The sequence below is a fragment of the Typopeltis vanoorti genome, chromosome 3, assembly GCF_054136105.1.
Source record: "Typopeltis vanoorti isolate ZY-2024b chromosome 3, IOZ_Tvanoo_1.0, whole genome shotgun sequence".
In the NCBI taxonomy this organism is placed as follows: Eukaryota; Metazoa; Arthropoda; class Arachnida; order Uropygi; family Thelyphonidae; genus Typopeltis; species Typopeltis vanoorti.
This window is the reverse complement of record NC_143551.1, coordinates 137285108-137308287: the sequence shown is the minus strand read 5'-3', so window position 1 is coordinate 137308287 and position 23180 is coordinate 137285108. Positions and strand designations below refer to the sequence as shown.

General features: G+C 35.6%; 1 protein-coding gene across 7 annotated transcripts in view; it reads left to right on the top strand.

The window, feature by feature from the left end:
• Positions 1-23180, top strand: part of dop (microtubule-associated serine/threonine (MAST) protein kinase dop) — a 677535-nt gene that overhangs the window by 43394 nt on the left and 610961 nt on the right. For 4 of the 7 annotated variants that reach the window (XM_090390876.1, XM_090390874.1, XM_090390875.1 and 1 more), the window contains one exon: positions 12317-12705. The gene's annotated coding sequence lies outside the window, so the exon portion shown is untranslated. Of the gene's footprint in view, positions 1-10131; positions 10270-12316; positions 12706-23180 lie in introns of all 7 variants that reach the window. The other 3 variants (XM_090390878.1, XM_090390879.1, XM_090390873.1) reach the window with 1 other exon arrangement.

The window sequence follows — 23180 nt, the reverse complement described above, 5'->3', positions numbered from 1 at the left end:
AATGACTGTTAACAGTTCCCATGGGTTTCTAATAGTATCATGTGATTAGCTGGAAAGTAGAAAGAAAGCAGTCAATGTGTATGTGTTATCATTCCATTTGTGCTTCATCTGTCTATCTTTTGTTTCTATGTATTTATTCTAATGATATGTTGAGATACTCATCATGAAATATAAGGATTTTATATTAAATGCCTTATTTTTCTTGATATAATTTACATGTATAATAAGTTCATCGTAAAGATGGCTAAGATTCTTCAGGAATATAATCTTCATGCAACTTGATTGGGTTGCTAGCTGCATGTCATGTGCAGCTAGCAACCAATATGTGTTCTCAGCCTCCTCTTCTACCATATTCTGGAGTGTATGTATAAGGTTCCTTGTGTCTGTAGCTTAGTTACCAGCTCTATCAGCATGTCATGCAGCTAGCAACCGATATGTGTTCTCCAAAGGGTCAGCCTCCTCTTCTAGCATATTCTGGACTGTGTGTATAAGGTTCCTTGTGCCTGTAGCTTAGTTACCAGATCTACCAGTATGTCAGCATCTTCCTGGAAGAACATGAGAATTACATTTGCTGTTATTTGTATGGCAAGTCAGAACTGGCAGACTGCTATCTTCATATAAGAGATTAAATGGAAGACAGTTTTGCTGCAAGGAGAGAGAAATCTGAGACTATTTTAAGAATCAGCATTAGCTATGAAACACTCCAACCTCATAAGTATGATTGCATTAATTTGTAGAAAGATCTGGATAACAGTCTTCACATTTAGCCTGTCTTTTCTGAATCAATTTATTTTTTCATCCAACCCACTAGAGAGCCTGTTTGCAACAATGTAATTGATTGCTGTGGCTTACCACAATTGCATTTTGATCTGAAGATGTTATGAAATCCAGCAGAATATTAGTAACTCACTAAATTATGTATTTATTTCATTCTTCTGCTGTTGTTTATACTTGGAAAAGCACTATTATGAATAACGACCAACTCCTGATCCTATATTACGTAAACTACTATAAGTGGGATACAACGAATATTATCTCCAAGTTGTTGAATTTGCTTGACTGGATCAAGTTTTTATTGTAACTTCTTAAGTATCTTACCTACTTGAGAAGAGGCTAAAAGTAAGTGTGTGAGAGAAACTTGATAAAAACAGCAATGTTCAGGCCAAATAGCTCAGTATCAGATTTTTACTTTAAGACAGATAATCAAGAAGTAGATATATAACTAGAATTGGAATTTTTTTGTAGATGTGACATATGACATGGTACCAAGAGAAAAGTTGTTTGGAATGTTATAGTTATATATGGCAGATGAGACATACAGAGCAATGTGTAGTCTATATTGAAGTTGTTAAGGCTGTAGTTAACATTGAAGAAGCTACAGGAAGATGGTTAGATTTCTGATTAGTTGTAAGACACAAATCTATATGGATCATTATTGTGAAAACTGCATTAAAGTTATTCAAAAATAGAGATGTTCAACTTTATTTTAATAAAGCAGTTTATTTTATGAGTTAATGTTATATCCCTAAACAAATTAAGTAAAAGTATCAAGTTTTTTTAATTAAAATTGAATAACTGCTCTAATAACAAATTTGGCATGAAAATCAACATAAAAAGATAACTGTAAAAATAGATAAAACCTGGAACACATGAGTTGTGTTCTCAATGGACAGGTATAGTATTCTTTATCATAGCTATCCTTTGGAGTACATATCTGGAAATTGATTATGATGATAATAGTTTCATATTCAAACTTTTGTTTACTTTAGGATAAGAGATGGATGAAACAAGATTGTAAATTTTTGTCAAGCTTAAATATGCTAGTTGACTTACTGGAAAATGCTTGTCACAACTGTTTCAAATCCAGAGTATGGCAATATGCTGTTTTTTTGTGTGTGTGTGTTATGAAGAAATGATATATAAATGATTTGAATTTATCTCCCTATTCATTAGACCTCAGAAAAGGCTGAAACTATATAGAGTGTGGCTCTTTCTCTGATGTGGCATAGAGTCCCATATATCCTTCTTAGTTCTTAGGGATATAAGATATTTATGGCAAGATGTAGTAAGTCAGCTGTCTAAGTAGAGTAATCTACCATTTATCCAACCTCACTGGGAAAGTCATTTGCCTTTCTGATAATTGAAGGGTAGATACTCTATCTACCAATAATTGTCCAGACACTTTAACAATTTACAATTGATACCAGCAGGCAAACCCTAATACTGGGTATGTCCATCTTTGACTTTGATCACCTCCTGCACCCTCTGAGGGAGGCTTTCCACCAATGTGCGGCAGACATTTGTCTCCATTCCTTCATCAAAGCAGCACTGAATTCAGAGACAGATCAAGGACTTGCTGCTCTGGACCTCAATTTTCACTACCATTCGTCCCACTGTTTGATGGGGGTCGAGGTCAGGACTCTGTGCAGGCCAGGGTAGTTGTTTAACATCCATCTTTTTATACAATTCCATAACAGCTTCAGCTTTGTGACGTGGAGCATTGTCATCTTGATAGTAGCATGGGTGCGTTCCATAAAAACTCGACAGTGTAGGCAGCACCTGATTATCCAGAATATCAAGGTACTGAGCTGCCTTCATGGAACTGCAGACAAAAACCAATGGTCCTTCTCCAAACTAGCTGAATGCACCTCACAACATTACCCCAGCCATCACCAAACTTTACTGTGGGTATAACACATTGTGGTAACAAGCATTCACCAGGCTGCCTCCACACCCACACTCTGCTATCAGACTGGAAACAGGTGAACCTTGATTCATCAGTCTAGAATACCAGAGTTTTCCACTGGTCAGTTGTCCTGTTCACATGCTTTTTGCACCAGGCCAGACAAGCCACCTTGTTCGTTGTTGTGATGTTCGGCTTGTGTGTGCTGTTGCTCGTCTGTGGAAACCCAGCAAATGGAGTTCTTTCGTAAAGTATTAGTGCTCACTATAGTGTTACTGGCACTCTGGAACTTATCTTGGTTGGTCTGTGCTGGTTTTTGTGTGCCACCCAATTCAACATCCTCCTGTTCCTGTTGGTAATTTTCAGTGGCTGCACTAGTGATGCCAGAACATCTCCATTTGTTGATCACATTGCCAACCATTGATTTTGGATGCTTCAGTTGAGTGGCAATGGCACATATGGACATGCCACCAGTGTGACAGCCCATGATGTCACCTCTCTTGAAGTCACCGAGTTCAAGTCGTGTTGATTTAGCACCTGTATTCAATTGCTATGATGAAATACTGCTTCCTAGTATCTGTACACTGGTTTTTATATTATTAACAAACCTGGAATATTCCATAACTTCAAATAACAGGAGTGTCTGAACAATTATTGGTAGATAGTGTAATTAAAATACAATTACATGGTACTGTACCAGAAGTTGGTTCTTGTACATAAGTTGGTTAATTCAAGAGTTATTTTGAAGGTCAGATGATAGATTACTAAAATGGAAAATGTGAAAAAGCAGTAATGAAAATGTTTCCCTGCATACTTTTCTTTTTGCTTGTGATATGCTGAAAATAAGAATATAATTTTCTTTTAAGGTTTAATATTCTACTCAGCTTAGTATCGCAATTTATTTTGTGCAGTATAATAGTAATTTAAAGAAGTTGATTTTTTTTAAAAATTAAATTAGTGTTAATTCTAAATCCTTTCTAATTTTGCATCTGTTTTTTAATGTACTGTAGTTATAAACATTTACTGTATCTCCAGGTCATGGTAATTTATATATTTATTTATTTTGTATTTATGAAAATTCACATTGTCCTTCTAAGATAGATAAAAATAATTAACTTTTTTGTAAGCTGTTGTCATTTAGCTGTGATAATTTTTGATGTATCTAAGGAAGAAAAGCAACCAATAACAGAAAAAAAGTATAATCAGTGGATTTTTCACAGGTTACACTTTCTGGCAGTTTGCATTATTTTAATGTGAATCGCACCGATGCTATTGTATATTATGTACTACAGATCAGATAAGGCTCAAAAAATTTTCTGCTAGCTCACCAGTCAAGAAAATATCTCCCTCTTCACTAGTCAGGTGTCAGCCTGGATGGAGTATCTTAGTTGGTTAATATATATCAGTCACATGTTCCTTTCTTTGACTTGGTCAGTTTACAATATTTTGTTTATGTGCTATGACTAATTTTTATCTTGTGTAACCACCAGTGCTGAAGCAAATATGTTAACTAATATATTAGTATGCTTATTAATTTTATTAGACATGAAATTATATAGAGAAATACTAAGGGAAAACATGCTCTTTTAAATTCTTTTTTTCCTGTTATATACACAGTATTGTGTTTTCTTAGCAAAAACTAGCAATAATCAGGAAACTTAGCAATTGTTCCATTATATATTTTGTTGGAATCTTTTACCTTGTTTGTTATAAAATAGTATACCTATATTTTTGGGGAATAGATTCTGATGAACATCTTAAAAGCATACTTTTTTTTTTTAGTGATATCACCATTTAAATTCTGCCAAATTATTCTTCTATGTATTTATAGTTGTTTCCTTTGTACCCAGAAATCTATGAATTATGAATTTAAATCAGTTTCCCAATTTTTTTTGTCTCAACCACCTTTTATAATAGCCAAGTAACCTGTGTCCCCCTCCGCATTTGCACCAAAAGGCATTTTTAATAGGCTAAAGAAAACACATTAAAAATAGAATTTTCAGAATGTATAATTATAATATATAATTGAATATAATTCTAACCTAATATTTAATTAATCTAACATTTTTTGTGATGGTTGCACTTGCATCTGAGCAACCAGCTTCAAAATTTGTGGCTTCACTGAGCAACATCTGAGCAACCAGCTTCACCATGCTTCACATTCCCAGTGAAGCATGGTGACATATCCAAATGTCACCATTCTTAACTGGGAATGCTGGCTACATTCAGAGAAGCACAAATGCAGCTTCTTCTTCTGTAAGCTCAGGGAAGTACTGCTGAAATTCCTTTTCAAGAGATTCAAGGTGCCTGGTAATCTGCTTTTTCAGATTCCTCTACCACACTGCAGAGTTTTTCAAACATGGCAGTGTTTCCAGGATTTACTTTCCAACACCAATTTTGCAGCTTGGATACAAATGCCTGAAGATTGTCTTGAAATTAGATGATGTGTGTTTTCTTTCCTTGAAGTTTCAGGTTAAGCTTATTTAGCATCTAAAATGTCTGCTAAGTAACAACTCTTTTCTTCCAAGTTCAATATTAAAGTAAGCCACAAGGTCATGTTTCTCTTGCACTTCCAGGAACAACTTGATTTCACCAACTCAAAGACATGATTGGCAACATTTCCTTTCGACAACCAGCATATAGCAGTGTAGAAAAGAAGTGCCTCATGATCAGAATTCATGTTTACAGAGTTCTTTAAACAGATGGTATTGAGGGTTCCAGATTTGATGTAATTCACAATTTTGATCAGAGACTCAAGTACCTCTGAATCGTGCAGTGCCCTTTGCTTGGGGAGCAAGTTCTTTCACATTTGTCTGAAAGCTCAACTTTGACCCTAGCATAGCTGGTGCTCCATCTTTACAAACCCCACCGATGTTTTTCTACTGTAGTCCTCCGGTTTCAAAAAAAAGGTATTTATCTTCTCCATAATATCTTCACCTTTTGTAGTAGTTTCAAGTGCACTACAAAACAGGAACTCTTCTTCGATGCCATCTGAATGAATATATTTAACGAAGACAAGTAACTGAGAACATGAATTTACGTCTGCCATAGCAAATAATTAAAATAATATAAAATGTTTAATATGTATGCACATGGCAGGTCTTTGATATTTTTAAGTATCTGCTGCAGCGTACCTTTAGTCCATTTTGTCATTTAGTCCACTAGCCTGACAGCTGTTTTGAACTGGTTGGTTCTCATCAGAGACCAGGCAGAAACCTTAAGAGAGCAAAAACTCTCGTTCAGTTCTAAGGAACTTGAAATGTCAGAGAAATGTATTTTTTGGACTAATAAAAGGTGAATATATATATATATATATATAGACCAGTGGTTCTTAACCAGTGTTCCGCGAACTGGTTACAAGTGTTCTGCCTGGTGAAAGATGTCACAAGACTTATGTAACTGGAAATCCATTTGGCACAGTTAATACATCGAGTTGTGAATTTTCGTTAGAAGAAGAAGAGCAATTAGTTACCTTGTCAATGGATCGTACTCTTAAAATGAAATTCTCTGAAATAACTTTTGAAGAATTTTGTATTTTTGTCCAAGCCGAATACCCAGCTCTCTCCACAAGAGAGCACACTGAAAATTTTGGTACCGTTTTCAGCATCATATTTGTGTGAGCTCTGTTTCTCAATATTAACCCATATAAAAACTAAAAAAGTGTGAAAGACTTACTAATATAGACAAAGAGATGAGGATAGCTATATCACATATTAGACCTCATATTGCTGAAATCTGCAAAAGCCAACAAGCTCAAGTATCACATTTAAATAAGTTCCAGTTTTATAAAAGGCAAGTCCATGCATATGTTTATTGTTAGTTTTATGATCCTAATTTTTTTGGTGTTCCCCAAATTTTTCTTATAATCAAAAGTATTCCATGACTTTGAAAAGGTTAAGAACCACTGATGTAGACATTTGGGCGGTGCCGATGTCTTCTATTAGTCCGTGCTAAGGCAACTTGTGAATGCCGGGAAGTGTATTCCCATAAGCTCTCTGGTCAACTTACTTTATGAAATTTTCATAGTTTCTACGTTCGGCCTTTGAAATAATGCTGGATTTAATATCCACTTATATAATTTTGCATCGCCGAACTGAAGCCTTTTGGCTCTTTATTTTAGTAAATCCTTTAAAATAATTAAAAAACTCATTACTTTTTTTTTTTTACTTTAACATTGTTTCTCTTTTTATGGGAACAATTCAAATGATGGTTATGGAAATAGTTCAAATGATAAATAAAAGAGGAATAAATGTCTTATCAAGGTCCCTTCTAGGGCTGAATAAAAAGAAGAAAAGTTAGACTACAATTGTGTAATTGTAATTATCTTAAATTGTGCTATAAACTAGATATTAAACAGAAATTTACATTTTTCACACCCACTAAATTTTGACTCACTTTTTTGTATATATATTTTAGATTTTTTTCCCTAAGCAAGTCAATTTTTTATTTGGTTTCATGATATAACAAGATATAACATTGAACATAGCAACAAAGCAAAAAGTGGTGTAATAAAACATTCACATTCTGCGGTTGTGTGTTGCATGTGACACTCTTAGTTGGTTTCACTATACGCTATACTCCATCCTCCTTTAGTGCTTAATACTCAAGTCCAAAATAGCTGCAAGAAAACTATCTATGCTTCCAAAACAGAGTTTGAAAGAGCAAAAAAAAAAGTAGGAAACTTGCAGCCTCAGCAGAGCCTTTTGGTCTCTTGTCAAAACAATTGGTTGTAACTTTTGCCTAAAACTATTCCTGTCCTAATCATATCCTATTGCATCATCAGCCACTGAAAAAGCCAATCTGCTGGCTTCACACTTTGCCTCCAATTCACAAATATAACTGACCACAATAAATGTCCCCCCCCCAATCATTCCACATGCTCAATATACAATGCCCCCCCCCCCCCCTACATTCTTATGCCAGAAAGAGATTAGAAAAATATTGTTGAAATTAGACATAAAAAAAGTCTCCTGGCCCTGATGGGATTTCTCCAACTGTCCCGAAGGTTTGTGCACCAGAACTAACTCCTATCCTATGTCACCTGTATATACTCTTTTACTACTGGCATCTACCCCACAGCCTGGAAATTGGCATAGGTTCAACCCATTCCCAAGAAGGGTAACAAATGACTTCCATCAAACTGCTGCCCTATCTCACTGACCTCAGTTCTGTTTAAAGTAATGGAGAGAACTATCAGTTTCCAACTTCAACACTACCTCAAAGCCACTTAGCTAATAAATGACCGCCAGCATGGATTCCGTCATTGCCAATCAACAGGTGATTTACTCACGTATATCACCCATCTCTGACAAATGCCATGGAGAAGTTTGGTGAGTCTCAAGTAGTTGTACTTGATATCTCCAAAGCTTTTAACCAGGTCTGGCATAAAGGCCTACTAAGCAAACTCCCATCTTTTGTCTGTCCAAGTTGGATCAGCAGCTTTTTGTCTGGATGCACACTATGTGTGATGGTAGATGGCTCCTTATACTCTCACTGTTCAACTAATGCTGGGGTTCCACAAGGTTCTGTTCTCTCACTAGCCCTCTTCCATTTATATATCGATGACCTACTTCAGTTGACCTCCAACCCAGTACGCAGCTTTGCACATGACATCACATTGCACTCCTCCCTTTCATTTGATAAACCTTCTACACAAATCACCTCAACCTACAGAACATCAACCACCACTGCCCTCAGTTCTCATCTCCAGGCCATCTCCCAATGAGGTTCTGATAAACTTGTCAGTTTCAGTGCCAGCAAAACCCAGTTCTACTTTATTAAAAAAAAAAAAAAAAAAAAACATTTTCTTCCACTATTACATTTGACAACACTCAAATTTACAGACAGGATGAAATTTCTCTTCTTGGAATCACACTGATTCCAAGAAGATTCAAGCCTCTCCTGGTATAAACACATCACAACCATGGCCTCCTCAGCTTCCAAAAAAAAAAAAAACAAGGATTTCTCTTTCGCCGAAGAGGTTACTTCACCGCTCTACAGCTGTTAACCTTATATAAATCACAGATCTACCCAGCTATTGAGTATTGCTCTCACATTTGTGGTGAGGTTCCTAAGAGCTCCTTTGAATGCTTGCCTCAATAGAGGAGAGCAATTAAATTTATTAATAACCCTTCTCTTACCAACTCACTCTTCCCACTTTTGCACAGGCATTTGGTTTCTGCAATATGTGTATTCTATAAATATTTTTATGGCAAATGTTCATATAAAACAGCATCAATAATTCTCCCACTCAGTACTAAGTCCTTTGGAACACGTGCAGCTACCACCCAAAATCCCTTCACAGTACACCTTGAAACCCACAGAACAAGTTTCTTTTCCTCCTCCTCCATCTCTGCTACTGATGTATTGTAGAATAGTCTTCCCCCCTTATGTGTTTCCCAAGTAATACAATATTCAGGCTTAAATTCAAATGTAAACAGGATTCTTCTTTCCCAACCCACTACCCATACATGGTTCTAACTTACTATAGGTTGACTAACAACCTCTCGTGTATGGACTCAACATAAAAATAATAATAAAAAAAATGGCATGGAAGAACTTGTGGCTCAAATTGTGCCATATTTTGAAGGGTTCAAATGTAGTGAACAATGGGGGGGGACTGAAGAAGTGATACAGCTTTGAACAAAATCTTATCTTGAAGTAGCATCTGAATATGTGGAGGAATAGTTTGTAAAGTCTCATTCTGAAGACCTTGACATTGAAGTTACATCAGAACCGTTGTATAGAATGTCTACAAAAGCATTTATGATGCAATATCTAAAGGAAATTATTGATCAGGCACATTAACTGAAGTTATTGTCGTCTTATGATCATTATGACAGCTTTCAAAGATTGTTTAGGAAGTTGATTCTTATATTGAACCATATGCATTTATCCTGAATGAGATGTTGAAACTGAAACATGTAAAAATCGATTCTTTCTTTAAAAATAATTTTACTCACCCCTCTCTACCTTATAAACATTGTCAAGAATTTATCTACTACACATCAGACATCCAAAATTTTTTTACTGTTTGTTGATCACAGTAGCAGTGCTACTGTGATCCCCAAGCAACTGTGAAAACAGATGAACTTCATCCAATAAAACCAGCTTTGTGTAATAGGGAACACCCTCACCAGTATCACCATATATGCAGTTGCTGTTCATCATATTAATAAACTATGATTCAATAGATAATGTTGTTTCATTTGAGAACAGAAAAGTGAAATTTCATTAAAATTTTTTGTTATAATTTTCAAGTTTTTATTAAAATGCAATGGATATGTTGTGTCCATTGTATAGTTAATTTTTTTCAATATGTTCACAAAGACATTTTTCATTTAAAACTTCTTTTAAATTTTTCAATCATTTTTAAAAATTAACATGTAATTTACCGCATTTGCTTTTATTTTAGCATACATACTTTATTATTATACATACTTTATTAGAACACCTAAAGGCCTGTGTAGCTCAGTGGAAGTGGTGCTTGCATCCTCTACGCTAAGCTGCCTGAAGGTAGACCTAAGTTCAAGTCTAGTCGCTGACTGGAGAAACTTTTTCTAAGCTTACCTTTGACCGGTTTCCAGGTTAGTCAATCTCCGGCACAGGCAAGTAGGTTTTTCATTCCATTAAATCAAGAAAATCAACCATAGAACCCACATTATTTCAGATAGTAACATATCCTGTTAAGGTCAGGTATCCAGAGATGGCGACACTTGTTTGCCTGTCTCTTCATCAGTGCCACCTATAATTAGTGATAGACTGTCCACCCAGTCTCCAAAACCTAGATAGGATTTAAAGGCTTCGCCAATCTCTATAAGAATATAAAAAGGTGTTAGCTGAACACCATTTGTTATATACTGTATATAATAGCAACTTAAAACAACCAAATTAACTTTTAATTAGTCACATGGGGCCTGTTTGACCCCCCAAATTAAATTTATGATATTTCTTTATTTTTTAATATTTCTCATGAAATGTTTTATTTATTATAAAGTTGATTATGGTGAGTATGAAATGAACAAATCATTAATATTGCTTTATTTTTATAATAATTATTAATATTTTTATTCAGTCTTAATTTAATGTACAATTATTGCATCTTACTGAAGAATGCTCATTGTGACAAAGCGCAGACATTTTTTACTCTGACCTCATTTTATGATCCTTTGATCTTGGAAATATTACACAGCGGCCCTCTGGAATATCCAGAGGTGCTTGATTCTGGTTGTGGAGCTTCTGGAATAACCAAGTTTTCTTGTAGCTTTTTCCAGACATCCCTTGGTACTTGTGGAATATCTAAACTTTTTTTTTTTTTAAATGATCTGGTCAATTACATGGATAATTTCTTTAGAAAGTCCTTTTTTCTCATTTTAGAACTCTTAGGCAGTCCAAAATTATACAGGACATATTCATTTATTGCAGATATATTCAAGAAATGGAATAACAGCATCAAGGGCATCTTTTAGTATGTCTTCCAGGATTATATATCATACACATTTTATCACATGTATCAACACTCCCTTTTGTGGAATTATGAAATTTTATTATTTCAGACCATTATTATTTTCAGGACATTCCTCATCAATTTCAGGGGCATCGTGCATGGAAGAAATAAGAATTACAGCTTTGGACTTTGTGATTCCGTATGGCTCGCTTCTTGCTCAGTTTCATTCTCATGAATACTCAGTATTTCACCACTGATTCATCCTTTGAACTTCTTCCAAATAGGCTTCTACCTCTTCCTCTGTCAAGTTTTTACGTGAAGTCATTTTCCATACTGCAACAAATAATATTATAAATACCCACCAAGAATGCATAAAAAATAGACATAAATCACAATATTATAAATAAAACAGCTCAAAAATGCTTTGATTTACTTTGATAATGGCAAACTCAGTGTCAGCAAATGTAATCATTGCGAGTAGAACAAGAAAATATGAATAAAAGTATAAAATCTCAAAAGAAAAAAAAAATCACTTGAAAAATACTCATGTAAGTAGTCGCATAGGGTCAGAATGTCAGAAATTACTCCTTACTCCACAACTGATTGCGCCAACGGCCCGCATGCGACTGATTCGCTGTGGTGGTGGTGGTGTGTGGGGGGGGGGGGGGGGGGGCAGCAAGAAACTCAGCTACATGAAATTACAACAAAAATCCATCATTGGGTTTTTCAGAAATTAAACTTGAATGACAGCTTGGATCAAATAAACCCCATGTGACTAATTAAAGGTTAAATAAATAAACATCTTAAATAAATTAAAGGTTAAATAAATAAACATCTTTATTTTGAAGAGGGAAAAAATTGTTATCCATTGCTTTCTAATTGCAAAATTATCTTATTTTGGCATTATTTTGGATCCATGTAATTATGTTAAGCAGTTGATTGTGTCATTTTGGATTTAAGGGAAAAAGCTGTGTTCTGACTGGTTTGCCTTTTTGTGGAATGAAAAACCTTTCCTGTCTCACAAGGGCAGGCTAACTCTCTTTCAGTTATGTAAGCCTATACTATATTCATATTTGTAATTCAGGTTAGTAAACGTTTTTAAATGTAGATATCTTTGGTATATTAATTGGTAATTTATGTGATTCATAATATTTACTTATAGATTTTTATTTACTTATTTTTTTTAGAGTTGAACTCTCTTGTATAGATGTGTCGCAATATCTGATGTTCAAAAACTTTAATTTCATCATTTATGGAACTCTTTAGTAAAATGAAGTGCCCTTAATGTATGTGAAGAAAGTAGAAGTATATGAATTATGAAGTGCTTGCTGAATATGCAGTTTGTGACAGAAAAGATATGAGTATATTATTTATCAATTATTTTTAATTATGTGCAAACCTGTTTATGAGCAGACACCAAAATGCAAATTCTATGGAAACCCCATGAGACATTATGTCAGATTTTACCAGGTACAAATATTTCAGTCATCATCTTAATTGGAGGATTTTATCACACATATACATGAAAAACTGCTCTGAATTCTTACACTGGGTTATGTGAAGTTCATTGGAGTAGGTAAGTATAAAACAATTAGTTTCATTATATATCTTTTGTAAATTAAAAAAAAAAAAACTTAAATATTAGTAAATTTTTATAATATCTTAATAGAAACTTTGTGTTTAAATTTTCTTGTATTCATTGACATAGCATGGTATCATGTTTAGTTTTAATATGTTATTATATGGCTCTTTAAGTTTATAATAATATTATTATTATTGTACGGGCACTTCCATGGAATCCTGGTACTCATCGTGGGAAGCTGAATTTATCCACACGATCTATCATACCTCTCCTTGAACCCAATCCTTGAAATCCTTGAACAAAGTGCTAACAACTGATTCTGGCAATCTATTCAATTCATTCACAACTCTCGTGAAAAATCTAGTTCTCATGCACTTATTAATTACTCTTACCCAACTTCCAGAGATGACCTCTTGTTGTGCACCCTCTAGCCAAGTGCTGAAACATTTCTCCTGCATCAGTCCTATAAAATCCTTTAAGTAATTGAATGCTGCTATCATCTCCCTCCCACACAACAACCAACATTTGCAATTCACTAAGTCTCAATCTCTCTTTATTGGAAGAATTCCTCAGACCACTCACTATCTTGGTTACTCACCTCTGGCTCCTCTCCATCACTTCTTCATCCCCAAGAAATCCATGTGACCAGACCTCAGCACAGTAATACAGATGTTGTTGTATTAAGGCTTTATAAAAAGAGGAATGATAACTCCCTAATCTCTGCTGCTTAGTATGTTCTTCAATAACCAAGTAATCCTGTAAGCTAACCTGGCTACTTTAGCAGTATGTCCTCAAAACTTTAGCAGTATGTCCTCAAAACTTTAGCAGTATGTCCTCTAAACTTTAGCAGTATGTCCTCTAAACTTTAGCAGTATGTCCTCTAAACTTGAACAGTATGCCCTCTAAACTTTAACTGTCTGTCTACTACTATCCCCAAATCTGTGACTTCATCAATTTCTTGGAGTATATTTCCTTTAATGTGGTACACAGCTTGTAATCTTTGTATCCCAAAATGCATAACTTTGCAGTTTTCCACATTAAATTGACATTGCTTTGCCCATACTGAATAAACCTTCCATGTTAGAGGTTTAATGGAATATTAACAGCACTGAGAAAGGATTAAAACTAATTTTAATACTTCCAATATTTTGTCTCTGTCACAGAGACATCTTCGGGGATTACAAAAACTTTTTGTAACAACGCACACAAATACAATACAAAGTGAAACTAAAGTCCTATCTAGGTGGTGTGCTCTCTATGGGCATTTGCAGGTGGCCTGGGATGTAAAGAGGGATCTCTGATAATTAAAGCTTCCCAAATTTTGGGAAGTTTAATGCAACTGTATTTGTTTAAATTAAGTTGATTCCTGAGTGCAGATGCAGATTTAAAGAATAGTCTTTCTTTTTTGAATTTACTATGGTGGAACATTAAATTAAAAAAAGAAAAACAAAGAAAGAAAGACTGGGATGAATATGGTCCCTGGCCATTTCTCTGAAACTGTTCTAATTCAATCTTGAACTAATGTAATGCTCATCCATCCTTTTTCTTGGACTCTTACATGAATTCCAGGGGGAGTGGATTTCCCCTTTGTCATTGTTTTCCTTTTAAATATTACGTAAGAAGGCAACTTTTTTCCATCTGCAGTAATTGTGAGCATGAGCTTGCATTGCTGTTTTTCACTTCCAGTTGTGCATATTATTACACTTTTTTTCAAAATTGAGGGGTGTTTGATCAGCATTGGCTATTTGTGATACCATATAGTTATTGCTCTTTCTAAGTTGAATCACGTTACGATGAAAATCCATCAATTTATCCTTGAAATCTTTTGGCATTCTTTGGCAAAGGGATGTCCTTCGATGAAGGGAAAGACTTTTCCTTTTCATGAATCTTGTGATCCTACCTCGGCTCCCTTTCAGATCTTTGCAACTGACACCTCATTTTGTAGCTAACTCATGTGCTTTGAAATGTAACATTTCATGCAAAACACAGCAACCATCTTCATGCAAATATAACACATATTCAAGTAACTCATCCTCCAATTCAGGAAACTTTCCACTTTTAGATTCTCGGAATGCTTTTGACTTATTGGTGCTTTCTAATGCAAGTTTCTGTTTATGCCAATATTGCACATTAAACTCAGTCACTGTAAACTCACAGCCTCACTACTCGCTCGTTGCCATGTTTTTCTGCAAAATGAATAACTTGGACTTTAAAACTTGCACTATAACTTGAACGTTTCTCCGTATTTCAAGCAAAAATTAGTAATAAATTATTATTAAAAATATTAATTTACAAGACTTGAGATATGTAATGAACAATCCTTCAGGAATGACTAATGAGAAGTGAAAGCAGAGTGTGAAATGGACAGCAATGGTAGGCCGGTAGAGATAGAGCGACTATGAAGACTATATGATTGGTGTGGTATTGACAAAAGATTTCGTGACTCAACGACAAAGGCAAGCCGACAATTGTTGAGTTGAAATGCTGATTCTCTTCAACCAAATTCCAAAATATCTGAAAAAAACTGCCATAATAACAACATTCACTATATATTTCTCAGTTTTAACACATTCACTTTGGTTGGTGCTTCACCTGTTTATCGTTCTGACAGGACTCTTTATTACCATTTGTGTACTGCTTCCGTGGGCGGGCATAACTGACACAAAGTTTCAACCCTTCAGTTGAATTTTATTGCTATTTGTTTGCATGCTGCTTCCATGTTGGGCTGGCAGGCAGAGTCACACACATACATTATGCAGCATGTTAGTTTCAATTCGGCAGTAGAATTTTATTTGAAGTTAGCCTTTGTGATCTGTCTTAATGACATTAAAAATTTCAAATGCAACCAAACAAACATTTATTTCATCTCATGTAATTGAAAATAGTTTTTAGTTATATATATAAAAAGAGAAATAACACTGAATGAGAATGGCAGAGGTATTTCTCTACTGAATGTTCCTGGTAAGATTTATGCAAGTATACTTGAGAAAGAGTTGCGAAGGATTGTGGAAGAGAAGTTTGGTGAAGAACAAGCTGGATTCAAGCCAGTTAGAGGCTGTCAGGATCAGATTTTCACTGTACAATAAATAGTTGAGAAATCTGGACAGCAGAGCTGTGCGAATCAGGTAAACTGTAGCTAAGGCTGCTATTCATGTGAGTTGAATCTAAGGTAATTTCTTTAGACTCAAGAATACGTCTTTCAAGTTCATAACATTTATGAATATTAGAAGTTTGAGACCAGCCTATTTGATGTTGGCAGCCTTCATCAGAGTTTATAGAGAACAAGACGTGGCTGGCGAGAGCGCCAGCTCGGATCCTGTTATAGGATATATCTCTTTTGTGCTCTTCAACACGGAGAAGGATAGATTTATCAGTCTGTCCGTAGTAAGGGTTTTCCACAATTACACATAATCTTGTATACTCCTGGGAACTGAAGATGGTGATGTTTATCTGTAGGTTGACTAAGGATAGAACGGAGTTTAGGAAACGTAGAGAAACATGTTTTGATGTTGAACGTTTTTAAAATTTTAGCCAGTTTGGGGGACTAATGAAAGGCAAGGAGATGTAAGCTCTGTGGGTAGTAGAATCTTCATTAGTTGGTTGATGATGGCGAAAAAGAAATTTCTCAATGCTTTTTAAAGAAAACCATTATTCAGAAAGGTCCTTTTAAGGAAATTAAGTTCATTTTGAAGCTCTATGCCGTCTGATAATAAGGATCTGGCCCGATGTGCAAGGGTGGAAATAATGCCAAATTTCTGTGGAGGGTAGTGGTGAGAGGATGCATGAAGGTATCTGTCTGTATGTGTTGGCTTTCTAAAGATTGAAATTTTAATATTATTAATTGAAATTTGTTTCTAAGATCAAAGACCTCAGACTGAACAAATCAGATTTGATGGCAAGCTTCAACGTAGTAGTATCACTTTTCGCAAATGATCCAACCCAGGAGGTTTTCACTCTTCTCAAGAGCAAATTATCAAAGTTCTTTGCCTTACTTACCCACTGTATCAACTCATGTTACTTTAGATTCGAGGACAAGATCTTTAAACAAAACTCCAGACTAGCTATGGGTAGTCCGCTTTCCCCGGTGCTGTCTAATATATTTCTCGAAGACTTGGAAGAAAAAGCGATTTACTCGGCCACACCAAAACCTAAAATCTGGCTCTGTTATATAGATGATGTTTTTCTTTTATGGGAACATGGCCTAGATAACCTCAAAGTTTTCTGGATCATCTAAATAACTTTCATCACAAGATCAAATTCACCTATGAGCTAGAAACAAACAATTATCTTTCTTTTTTAGACATAAACTTACCAGTAGACGTAAACTTACAAGGTGCTCTGATAATATTAAAATTTCAATCTTTAGGAAGCCAACACATACAGACAGATATCTTCATGCATCCTCTCACCACTACCCTCCACAGAAATTTGGCACTGTTTCCACCCTTGCACATCAGGCCAGATCCTTATTATCAGACGACATAGAGCTTCAAAATGGACTCAATTTCCTCAAAAGGACCTTTCTTAATAATGGTTACTTTAAAAAGCATTTAGAAATTTATTTTTCGCTGTCGTCAACCAACTTATGGAGATTCTACTATCCCCCCCCCAGGAGTTACATCTACTTGCCTTATATCATCATCATCATCAAATTCCTGCCATGTACCCTCAAGGGGTGTACAGGATATGATAGTAATACATGAAAAAAATTACATCATTATTAATTTCCTATCTATAATTTTCCTCCAAATCAGTCTGTTACTTGTCAAGACTCCAACATTATCAGATCTTATATTTCTATCGTCTAAAGCACTTTGTACTGTATCAATCCACCTATATCTTGGTCTTCCTCTGGGTTGTTTTGCTGCCAACCTGGCAGAGAACACTTGTTTTGCTAATCTTTCCTCGCCAATTCTGTTTAAGTGGCCATAGCACCTGAGATTAGCTCTGTTAACGCATTCCTGGATGCTGACAATGTCAAGTTCTTTCCTAATATCCTCGTTTTTAATATGATATTGCCATTGATGCCATCTGTTCACACCTATAATCTTTCTCAGGACTCTCATATCTGTGGTCTCTAGTCTTTGGTCAAGTGTTTTACTTCTGACCCAGCTCTCAGATCCATAAGTTAAAACTGGTTTGAACACTGTCTTGTATACAGCTAATTTAGTGTTTCAGCTAATTTCTCTCTTATTCCATATGAATTTATTCAATTGACTTCCCACCATACCAGCTTTGCTGATTCTGTTGTCTATTTCTATATTTAATTTACCGTGTTCAGTAAAAATCGTGCCTAAATAGCTGAAATGTTTTGCTTGTTCCACAGGTTCTCCATTCACAACACAGTTGACATTTTCAATGATTCTGCCTATTTTCATTGTCTTTGTCTTTTTATTGCTGACCTTCATACCATATCTATTACAACAGCTATTCAATTTAGTCAGAGAATCTTGCAGACTTGTAGCGGATTTATTTAGAAATATAACATCATCCGCATAAAGCAAAGAGCTGACATTAACATCTCCAATTTTGATATCAGGTTTAATACCACTTTCCTTCATAATGTGATCCATATAGATAATGAATAACAGAGGGGATAATGTACATCCTTGTTTCACACCAGATTTAACATTAAACCATCTTCCTGTACTTCCTTCAGTTCTAACTGCTGACTTATAACTCAAATAAAGACTAAGTATTGCTTGATATAATGCCCCATTGACACCATATAACTGCAGCATATTGAATAGCTTCTCACTTGGCACCTTGTCATATGCCTTTTCCAGATCGACAAAACTTAAATACAGATCTTTGTTATATTCCCATGCTTTCTCGACTATTTGTTGTAAAGTGAAGATCTGATCCTGACAGCCTCTATTTGGCCTGAATCCAGCTTGTTCTTCACTAAGCTTTTCTTCTACAATTCTTCTCAACCGTTTCTCAAGTATACTTGCATAGATCTTGCCAGGAACACTCAGTAGGGAAATACCTCTGTAATTCTCACATGCAGTTTTATTTCCCTTTTTATATATGGGTACTATTAGAGCTCTACTCCAATCATTGGGAATTCGTCCCTCTGTCCAGGTTTTCTGAACTATGCAGTGCAGCCACTGTAAGACTCTTATACCACCATTCTTCAGCATTTCTGGTCGAATATCATCTACTCCTGCTGCCTTTCCACATTTCAAGCCTTTGATGGCTTTTTCTACTTCTAGTATGGATATGTATTCCTGACTGCATGCCTGGTCATTGTTTTTTACCACTGTGCTGTCATCACTGCTTGTTTCATTTAGCAGTTTTTCAAAGTAATTACTCCATACTTCAAGGATATCTTTTTCTCCTGTTTTCATGTCACCTTTATCATCTCTAATTCCTTTTACAGCACTCTTTTCTCCATTCTTAAGATTCTTCAACAACCTCCAGAATATTTTGCCACCTTGATATTTATTTTCTATATTCTTGCCAAAGTCCTCCCATGACTTTTGTTTAGCTAGTTTTACACAGTGTTTAGAATTCTTGCATTTGTCTCTATATTCTTTAAGAGCACTAGCTGACTTATTTGACAGGAACTTTTGATATGCTTTCTTCTTTTCCTTCACTGCCTCTTTAACTTCCTGTGTCCACCAGGGAGTTCTGATTTTTTTATCCTTACAGACAACCTCACCACATGCCTATCTGGCAGAATCAATCAATGTTTTCTTCAGAGTTTGCCACTGAATCTCCAAGGTTTGATTCCTGTTCTCAAACTCTTTCATTTTTTCTTCAATAATCTTTGTGTATTTTAGCCTACAGTTCACATCTGAGAGTTGCTCAACTTTTATTCGCTTTAAAACTTTCTTACATGTTATTCTTCTCAATATGAAATTCAATTTTATCCTGCTCAAGACTAAATAGTGATCACTTCCAATTTCAAATCCTCTGTACACTCTGGTGTCCTGCACCAGGGAGAAAACATCACTATCAACAATAACATAGTCAATGAGACTTTTCTTATTCCTAGCCTCTTCTCTCCATGTGAATTTTTGCACATTTTTATGTTGGAACATGGTGTTAGTAATAACCAGTCCATGTCCTGAGCAGAAATCCAACAGATATTTGCCATTATTATTAGCTTTGCTCTTTTCTCCAAATTTTCCCAAAATATTTTTGTATGTCTCACAATCAATTCCTACTCTGCTATTTAGATCCCCAACAAAGACCAACTTTTCCTTTTTCATTGTGTCAGTTGCTTTTTCTAAAGCATAAAAAAATTCCTCCACTTCTACCTTAGTAGAACCTTCTGTGGGACACAAATAAGTCTCATTGTCCAGTTCCCCATTCTCATATTTGCCCACATTACTCTACTTGAGACTGACTGCCATTCAAGAAGATTACCTTCGTATTTTGTGTTGAATACTATGGCTACTCCTTCTTTTCCTTGATTGTCATTGCCTGAATATAACATTTTGTATTTATTGCTCAGAAAGATCTCACCAGTTTTGGTCTTTTTTGTTTCAGTCACCCCTATTATGTCGATCTGGTACTTATCTAATTCCTCAGCTAGCTCCATTTCTTTGCCATTCAGGCTTCTTACATTGATAGTACCGATCTTTAACTCTGGTGATGTTGAGTTGGGGTTTGTTTTCAGATTTGTTCCAGTAGCTGACTTTTTGCTGTTTGCCCTGGTTCCCTGGCGAAAACAACGGGGGCCTTGTTTAACCCGGCGACGCCCCAGCAGGTATGAAATTTTGTCATGTTGTACCATCATTTTTTATTTTGGTTTAACCAATAAGAATACAATTTGGTCGGCTAAATCCCAAATTGCCAGCCCATCCTCGTCCGTTCAGTATCCAAGTAGATGCCCAACAGGGTGCACCACGAGAAGGTGAGGATTGGACATTAGGTCAGAAGCCCTGGTCGGTTCTCCGCATTCCTTTAAAGGCTATGTGGAGGTCTCCTCTCTGGCCTCTTGCCTTATATTAGTCCCTCAAACTGGCTAAAATTTTAAAAAAGTTCAACATTTAAACATGTTTCTCTACTTTTCCTGAACTCCGTTCTTTCCTTAGTTAACCTAAAGATAAACATTACCATCTTCAGTTCCTAGGAGTATACAAGATTATGTGTAATTGTGGACAACCTTACTATGGACAGACTGATAAATCTATCCTTCTCCGTGTCTTGTGAGTCTCACCAAAAAAGCCTCGAACTTGACTCAGCAAATCTTTTTTATATGGTTCCGATGACCTTTGTTTTTCTGACTTATCATCCACTCGGTACCTTAATTTTCTGCACCCGACACCCATGTTTATCGGTGCAATTAGATGGGAGAGCCCCTGTGTAATATCGTGCTGCACGCGTGCAGCACATTATTACATGGGGCCTCAGGTCAGCACTTAATCTTCTTAATCCTGTCTGGAATTTTTTGTTTACTATGGCATAATTAGACACAATATAATCTCCTTTTTTCTTACACAAAAACTTTTGATATTACAATATTCGTTTGAAATCTAAGAAAAAACATTGTTTATTTCAATTACACTAAGTTTTCTTATTAATTTACCAGTATTTCTGTGAGACTTAATATACTTGTAAAATCTGAATAAAAGGTATTTTAATATAAAAAATCCTTTTAGTCAAGATTTTATAAAGTTTTCCTCTTCTAAAAAATTTTTTTCTACTCAAAAAAGTTTCTTTTAACTCCATTCCTGCACATTTTCTGGAAAGAATTTTGATCCCAAAAGTTTTTTTCTAATCCTTCAATAATTTTCCTGTCTCTAATTTGTATCTCATTTCAGCAAGTGCTCTACTCCCATAATTAGACTTATTTTCTTTGTGGCAATAGCAAAATTCCAAACTAATAATTCACTTATTACTTTTCTGAGCCTGAAACGAAAACATAAGAAGTGGGCATAAATAAACTGCCACTTAGATTATACATTTACTTCGCTTCTTCTGTTCCTGTTCCACTTTGACTTGTTAAAGGAATCTCTAGATCTTTCAAATCTCTCAGTTAAATTCACAGCGATTGTTCTCTGATTACTTTCACCTAATTTTTTTTTCTACGCTTTGATCATTACTACTTTGACGCTTGTTATGAGGTAAGTCTCAGTCTGGCTGTTGTCTTCGGATGTTGAAGTTAATGAAGAATCAGTCTGGTTATCTATACATTCTTCATTATCCCTTTTAGACTGTACACTTTGTGTGATGTTAGTCTCATTTTGCATTCTGCCTTGATGTGATTCCCTAACTTGCTTTCCATTATTATTTCTCCCTTTACCTGACCGTTTTCTTCCCATAAGGAACATTTCATTACGAGAGAAGTCGCATGAGAATTTGTACTTCTCTAGAAAATTTATTCCCAATATGATTTGTGCGCTTAGGTGAGATATCCAAGGAGGACCAAGTAATCTTGCCAAACATTCATGTTAAATTCAGGTAAGTACAATATTACTCTAACCTTCTTTGTTACATATATCTCTGATGTTGAGATTCCTGATAATCTATCGGTCTCTTTAGTTTAGAAATACCTCACCATACACTGGATTTTATTTCTTGAAGATAATCTTCAGTAATTACAGAGGCCCAGGAACCAGTATCTAGCAATATGTTACTATAACATCCCTATATATTCCCTTTGATTATCGTTCTCGATCTTCTTAGATGTTCATGATTCCTTTGTCCTCTCCTCCATGGTTTACCTTCATAATTATGCGGAGTGTGCCCAAATCTCGACTCATATCTATTATTTCTATTGGAGGGTCTCTTGTTACTAAAACAATTTCAGGCTAAATGCCCAATCTTGCCACAATTAAAACATTGAGGAGGCTCCTTTCTTTCTCCTTGCCCACTACTTCGTTCTGATTTAGGTAGCGACTCCTCTGGTTTCCGTTCTGTCACTGCTGCCAACTTTTGCATTACAGCATCCAGATGGTCTATCATAGGCTGTTGAATTCTTTCTACTTCTTGTCTGATGAATTCATTAAACCTCTCGGTTTGAGGACTTCACGGTCATTGCCGCCAGCTGGTTTAGAACAGCATCAAGACGGTCCATGACTGGTTGTTGTAATTGTTCAACTTCTTGTTTAATCAAAGTGCATACTTCCATATTTGTTAGCCCTACTTCTTTTGTGATGTTCATTTTAATTTCAGCCTCTTGATTAGTGTTGATTGATTTTTATCTTACTTCCTCACTATCCCTTTGATCCTTATTTGTCCCTATACATGAGCTAGATTCGTTCTCAATTTTATTCTCGCAGTTGGAACTATTTGCCTCCTTAATCACGTTAATGTAGCTGGCAGTAGATGCGGGACGAATGTCTCCGAGCATCTGTTCCTTCTCTTTCACAGCAGTGAAACATTCCTCAAGATTGGTGATCTTTTTCTTGTAGGTAGTCTCCTTCAACTCTTGCTTCACCCCTAGCCTAAACTGATGAAACACTGCCCAGTCGAGGTGAGGTTTTTTTCTCATTTGTGATTGTCAGCCTGTTGGC